The following is a 6,498-nucleotide window of genomic DNA, read 5'->3' as shown; positions in this document are numbered from 1 at the left end:
AGGGAATGGATGTGCCCATCCCAACCACTGTGGCCTAATTCATTACAGCCAGCTGTATACTGCCTTGTTAGCTACAGCTCTCTCAGTTCCTGCCTAGAATGGCAACACCACATTCCACCTTAACTTAAAGGGAACTTTTAGCATTGACTGAAATTCAGATAACCTGAGGTGATGTGTTTAGCTTGTCCTGAAGCTTGTCCTAAGAGTGTTCTGGCTTTTTCTGTGTCCCTTGAAGTGCTGGTAAAGGTGACAGCCTCACAGATCTCTTTTGTTCCAGTCTAAAAAAATCAGTCAGATTTCCATTAGTCCTCATGGCTCTTTTGAACACCAGGCTTTTATTTCACACTTAAAAGAAAATCTGTCAAGTATTTTGGTCACCAAATATATCCTACCTACAAATGTCAGATGGTGATGATTAGATCCTATATTCTAGACATTCTTAAAAAAACACCCAGTTTTCTGTCACTAATAATTCTATACTTTTAAAATAATGACCATCATTTGCAATACTTATGATATTTGTAGTCTGCTTGGACTGAGCTATGACAAAAGCCTGGATGGCCAAGATATGCAATGCCAGAAATCCTCTATGGGATGAGAAAGAACAAATGAAAGATAAACAAAACTACTATGTTTTCTCTTAAGAAATGTAGGTGGAAAATATAGAACGGTATATCAACCTATTTTAATCCAGATACAAAAAAAAATAAAGCAGATTGAGTGTCATTTTCATCTGAATATAAAAGGTACTATAAATTATAAGAAAAAACCCCACATATTAGGTTGAATGTGATGTTGTCCCTTTAAATGTTCTATCCTTTGCGGCTTTGCTTGTCTCCCTGGCTCCTAAGATTGCCTGATCCTCTTTTCTGGAATTCTTTCAATTAGTTTTGGATCTGTCACCCTAAAGTCTCTGAAATTGCTTATTCTAAGAGATTTCAATATTTACTCTGATGACATTTTTTGATTCTCAACACATAGGAATTCTTAGCAGTTTTGAATTTACTTTGTATCCTTTAGTCCATATAAATCGGGCAATCAAGATTTCTCTCAGTTTAATTTGCTTTCTGTTGAGGATTTAAATGATATTATCCTGAAGCTTTAGCCAACCACTTCCACTCCCTAATCCTTGGCCTTCCTCACTGGTGAAAGGCTGTTCTCAGTTTTCTTGGTTCAGTTTAACCCTCCTAGTTAATCTCTGACTTCTGGTAAATTGCCATCATGTTTAAAATCTGCAATTGTAACTCTTTTCCTAAAAAAAAAAAAAAAAAAAAAAAATCCTGTGCACAAAGGACTATATGACTAACTTATATCACCTCCTTTTTTTTAATTTAACTAAGACCAGTGAAAGAAAGTCGCTGCCGATCAGCTCTAGGAATATCTTAACTGTCATCAGATCTCGAATGAATTTCAGTCAGGATTTTTGTCCTTTCATAGTGCATAAATTGCACTTCTTAAAGTTAGAAATGGTCTGACTGTCTCGCTGACACTCTCAAGGCTCTTTATAGAGTTACCGCTCCTCGGCCTTTTGGCTGGGCAGCTGCTGCCTTCCACCAGGAAATTTATTAAAATGTGTTTCAATCCTACAAAGGTCTATCTGGCATTGTTTGTTGGTTTTGTTTCTTATTTAACTCCAGTTTCTTCAGCCAGGACTCATCCAGAGATTAGGGCTCTTGCATAGTAGAGTGCCTTACGGGTTACATCTGAGCGCTTTAGAGATTTATACATTAACACTCACACCGCTCTGGAAGGCACACTCTGCTCAGTTATAACACGTAGATGACATGCAGATCATTTGCTCCACTTCAGGAAATATTATACAAGTTCTTTTCGGTGGATCTGTTTATTTGGCTGGCTGACTTGCTGTGGGGAAATCGCCAAAAGTTCTCTAAAATTGAATCCAGATAACAGAGAATTCCTTTTGATTGGATCTTATCCCTAGGTCGATCAACACTCTTCCATCACGTTGAAAGTTGGCAATTCACTCATAGCATTGGTCCCAGAGGGGAAACCTTGGTTTTATGCTCGACTCTACTCTGTCATTTATGAATCGTGTAAATATAAATATTAAACCGTCATATTTTCCTTTGAGAAATACAGCAGGGATAAAGTAAATAATATCTATTTAATGTTTGGAAGTAGTACTTTCTGATAGCCTATTTTCACTTGTACTACTGGAATCTCTTATTAATTGGATGGATTGAGTGAACACTTTATAAATATATACACTTCAGTGCTAGTTTCAGGAAAGCTAAGCAGCATCTTACCCCCTGAAAAATGTCATATTGAACTTGAGTCATTCTCTGAACATCGCTGAGAGGAGAATGGATTTAGAGATTCCTGGGTGACAAAGTTCTCACTCTGCTCTGTTCTAGTTATCTAGATAGCTGGAAAATAAAATGAAGGGTGGCACTAGAGAATCTACCACAATGGAGGCTGCAATTTTGGTTGAATTATAACACGTAGAATTTAAAGAATTTCAAGAATATCCAACTGTCAGTGGATCAGAAGATGGTTTATTTCTTACGTCCCAACCACATTTCCTATATAGATCTATGCAACTGGAATAATTCATGAGTGCCAATGAACATGTTGACAGTCAAAAAGGATACATATGACTAACAATTGGGTCTATTTCCAAGCAGAAGTTCACTTTGCTTAAGGGGGAAAAAAAAAAAAAAACCACACTGACAAAGGTTTCTGTTAAAGTTGTATTTAATAATGGTGTTTATTTGGTCAGAGACAGATTCTGTCCTGTACAGATTGTAGAGATTCTGCACAGGTTCTGCACTGAATCTGGATCTGTATCCTTAGTTAAACGAGGTAAACTAGCACTTTATTATTGCCCAAACTATTGAATATCAGATCCTAAAGCATTCCTTGGGTAGATTAAATTAGACTTCATAGGAAATTATTTTTTCCAGATTAATGAAAGTTGGAAGTTTAGAAGAGTTAGATGGAAATATTTCTTTTTCATATCCATTCAACAGATATTGATCTTAATGATTTACTCATGAATGAAGTAATCAGCGAGTTTATGAACTACATTTCTTTGTACTCAAGGTAACATGATATATACACAAGCATGATTTGTAATCGAAAGAAAAGAAAGTCCATCAATGAGGATGGTTGAAAAAATTATGCTCATTCAATGGAATTCTATGCTACTAAAAAAAATTAAAGCATGTGAAAACTTCTTATATACTGATACGGAAAATTCTCCATGAAATATTAAAGAAAGAGGAGCAAGGCACAAAGAGTGGCATTAGGTGTTATTTTGGGCGTCAATATACAGGAGATTACTATGCATTGTAAATAGTGTCAGGACACACCAAAAGGCTAACAACAATGATTATTTTAGAGGAGATATGAACAAGAAAGGAGGATAGAGGGAGAAATTTACACTGTGGACCTTTTTACATTCCATTTAAAAAAATAAATATAATACTATTTAAAAAAGTAAGCGAAGTGAATTTTATTTGTATTTCATGCTTGCTGAACTCCCTAGTATTGACTCGTTATATTTCTCTCACAACTTTCATAGTGTTTGTGACTCTCAATGTAAGCAAAGGAAGGACTCTATAAGGAGTGTGCTTTCTATGAAAGGCAGGACTTGGAATTATATCTATGACCTACATTATATAGTGTATGATTTTATAAAAATAATGTATTTCTCTAAGCCTCAGTTTGAAAAATTTAAATTAGGAGTGCTTTTCAGGATTGTTTTGAAACTCGAATTACATAATATATGTTAAAATGAATGCAGTTCACTTTCGCTGTTACAAAGGTTACTAGGAAAATCAATCTAATAAACATCTATAATTTTCCTATAAAGAAAAAGAATGCAATCTAGAAATATTCTCCCTTATTTTGTGTATCCATTTCATTGGAAGTCATGGGCTCCTTCTTGCCATTTACCCAGAGACACATGAGCTTACCCACTCAATCATACTGGCATAAAGGACAAAGGATAGTCCTGGATAAACACAGAGGGAGATACGGGTATAGCGCTCCTTTATTTCCTCATTGCTATTGGCTTCACCTTTAAGGTAACATAGTACATTATAGGAACAGGCCAGATTCAAATTTAAAAACTCTTATCAAGTCTTGTGCTTTTTGTCTACAGTAGAGTTTTGCTTGATTTGAGGTGGACTAGGCCAAATAAATCCAAGGTCATAATTTCAATGAGTAAAAGTGGGCTCTAATGAATTGTCTAAGGCGGATCTCCACTGCACCAAAGAAAAGGAGATTTCTTCATGTCTCCTGACATCAGAGTCAGTTTGGATAAAGACTCATTTCTTAGAGTAGGCCATGAAAGAAAGGAAAAAGAAGAAGGACCCATAATTTCCATTATTATTACTGATGGTGGGAGCAAGGCTAAAAAGACTGGAAGGTAATAGTGTTTCTAGAGCCCTGGGCAAAGCACTGCTGTATGGGTAGCTGAAGAACTGAGGAGCAAGGCTACGGAAACAGAATTCTCTCTCACTTTGCGTCCATTTTGATCCCACCCTTTTAATTCTCTCTTCACTAGGAATTTGCCATCAGTCCTTAGAGGAAGTGTAGAAGGCCCTGTAGGATTCTGTCTAAATACCTTCTTTAAGGGCTGACTCAGCCTTCCACCAGAGGGTGGGTAAATTGATTGCTGATGTCTCACAGCTGCATCCTTCACGGGGCTTTGCCATGGGGGACAGAGAACTATATTGCTCAAGGTTATGCCCCTTGAGTGGCTGATGATAGAAAATATAGACCCATTGCCCTAAGTTGGTATAATTCAGAAGCATCATCTCAGATCTTCATAATACTGAGTCCTCCACTGTACCAAACTGAGGGTCAGCTTCTTCCCTCTCCATTCCTGTCTTCCTCATTTCCTAACCAGTGTATCTGCCAGTAGCATTTCCCAATAAACCTTTCAAATGTAACTTTCTGGGTCTGTTTCTGAAGAATCCAATCTATGATAGGTGTGCTGATAGCGTCAGTAATGGTAGAGGGGGCTGTGTTCGATTTTGGTTGCTTCCCAAAATATGAGCAAATAAGTTTATTCCTCTAAACTCAAGGGTTCAGGGGCACCTGGGTGGCTCAGTGGTTGACTGTCTGCCTTTGGCTCAGGTGTGATCCCAGGGTTCCGGGATCAAGTCCCACATTGGGCTCCTCACGGGGAGCCTGCTTCTTCTCCCTCTGCCTATGTCTCTGCTCTCTCTTGGAGTCTCTCATGAATAAATAAAATCTTTCAATAAAAAATTTTTAAAAAATAAACTCAAAGTTTTGATCTATAGGATCACTCTCATTTATTCTCTGGCCTCAGTTATTCAGTTATTCCAAGGTGGTATTTTCTAGATTAGACTATAATCTTCAAGCTTGGAGGAGTTTATGAAACTCTCAGAATAATTTCTACAAAAGAACATTGTTCTTCAGGTAACTGCTCATGGTTTCTAGGCTGAACCTAATTTAAGTAAGTTATCTTTGAGTGTTTTCTTAAACTTTGATGATATTCCAGAACAGCATCAACCCCATGTTTCTAATATTTTCTGCAGATTTGAGGTCAATACCCGATTAAGTCATTTATGGAAAATTTGCCTTTAGTATCTGATTTACATCATTAGAAAGATAAGAGTTACATTCTTCTTCTTTTTTTTAATTTGGATTTATTCTATGCAGAATTTACTTCAGGGCCATAAGGTTTTGTTTCTTCAGGTTCTTCTGGGATATCTTTTTCTTCTATGCAAGTCCTTTTCTGGTTTAGGAACAATCTGCTTTTTTTCAGTAAGAATCATCTCGATGTGGCAGGGAAAGCTCATGTATGGGGTAATCTGGCCATGAGCCCTGTAGGTTCTACATCATATCTTTGGGGCTTTGTTCACTTGGATGTGCTCAATGACCAGAGAATCTACATCTAAACCCTTAAGTTCAGCATTACTCTCCTCATTTTTAAGCATGTGCAGTAAAAATTCAGCACTCTTCTTGGGCCACTGACCCTGTGTCCAGCCCCACTGTTTGGCCTGTGCACACCCACCAACTCCACCATTGTAGTGATGGAATGGCACACACTGCTTCTGCAAAGTGACATCCTTCAGATACTTGGTGGCTTTTCGGATATGCATACCCTTGTGGCCTGGGCATTTTCACGCATGTTCTTAAAGTGAACACAAAGTCTGGTCCAGTGAGTAGCAAACCATCTCTGGAGGTCACCTCAGGCCGCTTGGGGGAAGAGCAGGAGTTATATTCTTATGGCTACAACTAAGGAACCTAAAATGATATTAGTGATACTTATTTCCTTTTCTGAATCGTAGCGGACTTATAACCCTTCTTTTTTACTAGATCAAATTCCACAGTATACCAAGAACCTTTTCTGACAAGACCATCCTCTTCATGATTGCCTTCAGTTTGAAATTCTGGTAGTCTATTAAATTATTATGACTCAGCAACTGCTAATATATGGACTTAATTTCCTTTACTGTTTCCATATCTCCCAAATTAGATTGAAGAATTTTTAGGCATTTT

The 6,498-nt window shown here is 37.4% G+C and overlaps 1 pseudogene; it reads right to left on the bottom strand.

Annotated features, from left to right (window-relative positions):
- Positions 1-5,658: 5,658 nt before the first annotated feature.
- On the bottom strand, positions 5,659-6,136 carry LOC100682703 (annotated as a pseudogene).
- Positions 6,137-6,498: the final 362 nt, after the last annotated feature.

This window comes from Canis lupus, chromosome 29, assembly GCF_011100685.1.
Source record: "Canis lupus familiaris isolate Mischka breed German Shepherd chromosome 29, alternate assembly UU_Cfam_GSD_1.0, whole genome shotgun sequence".
Taxonomy (NCBI): Eukaryota; Metazoa; Chordata; class Mammalia; order Carnivora; family Canidae; genus Canis; species Canis lupus.
This window is presented reverse-complemented; position numbering and strand designations above follow the sequence as displayed.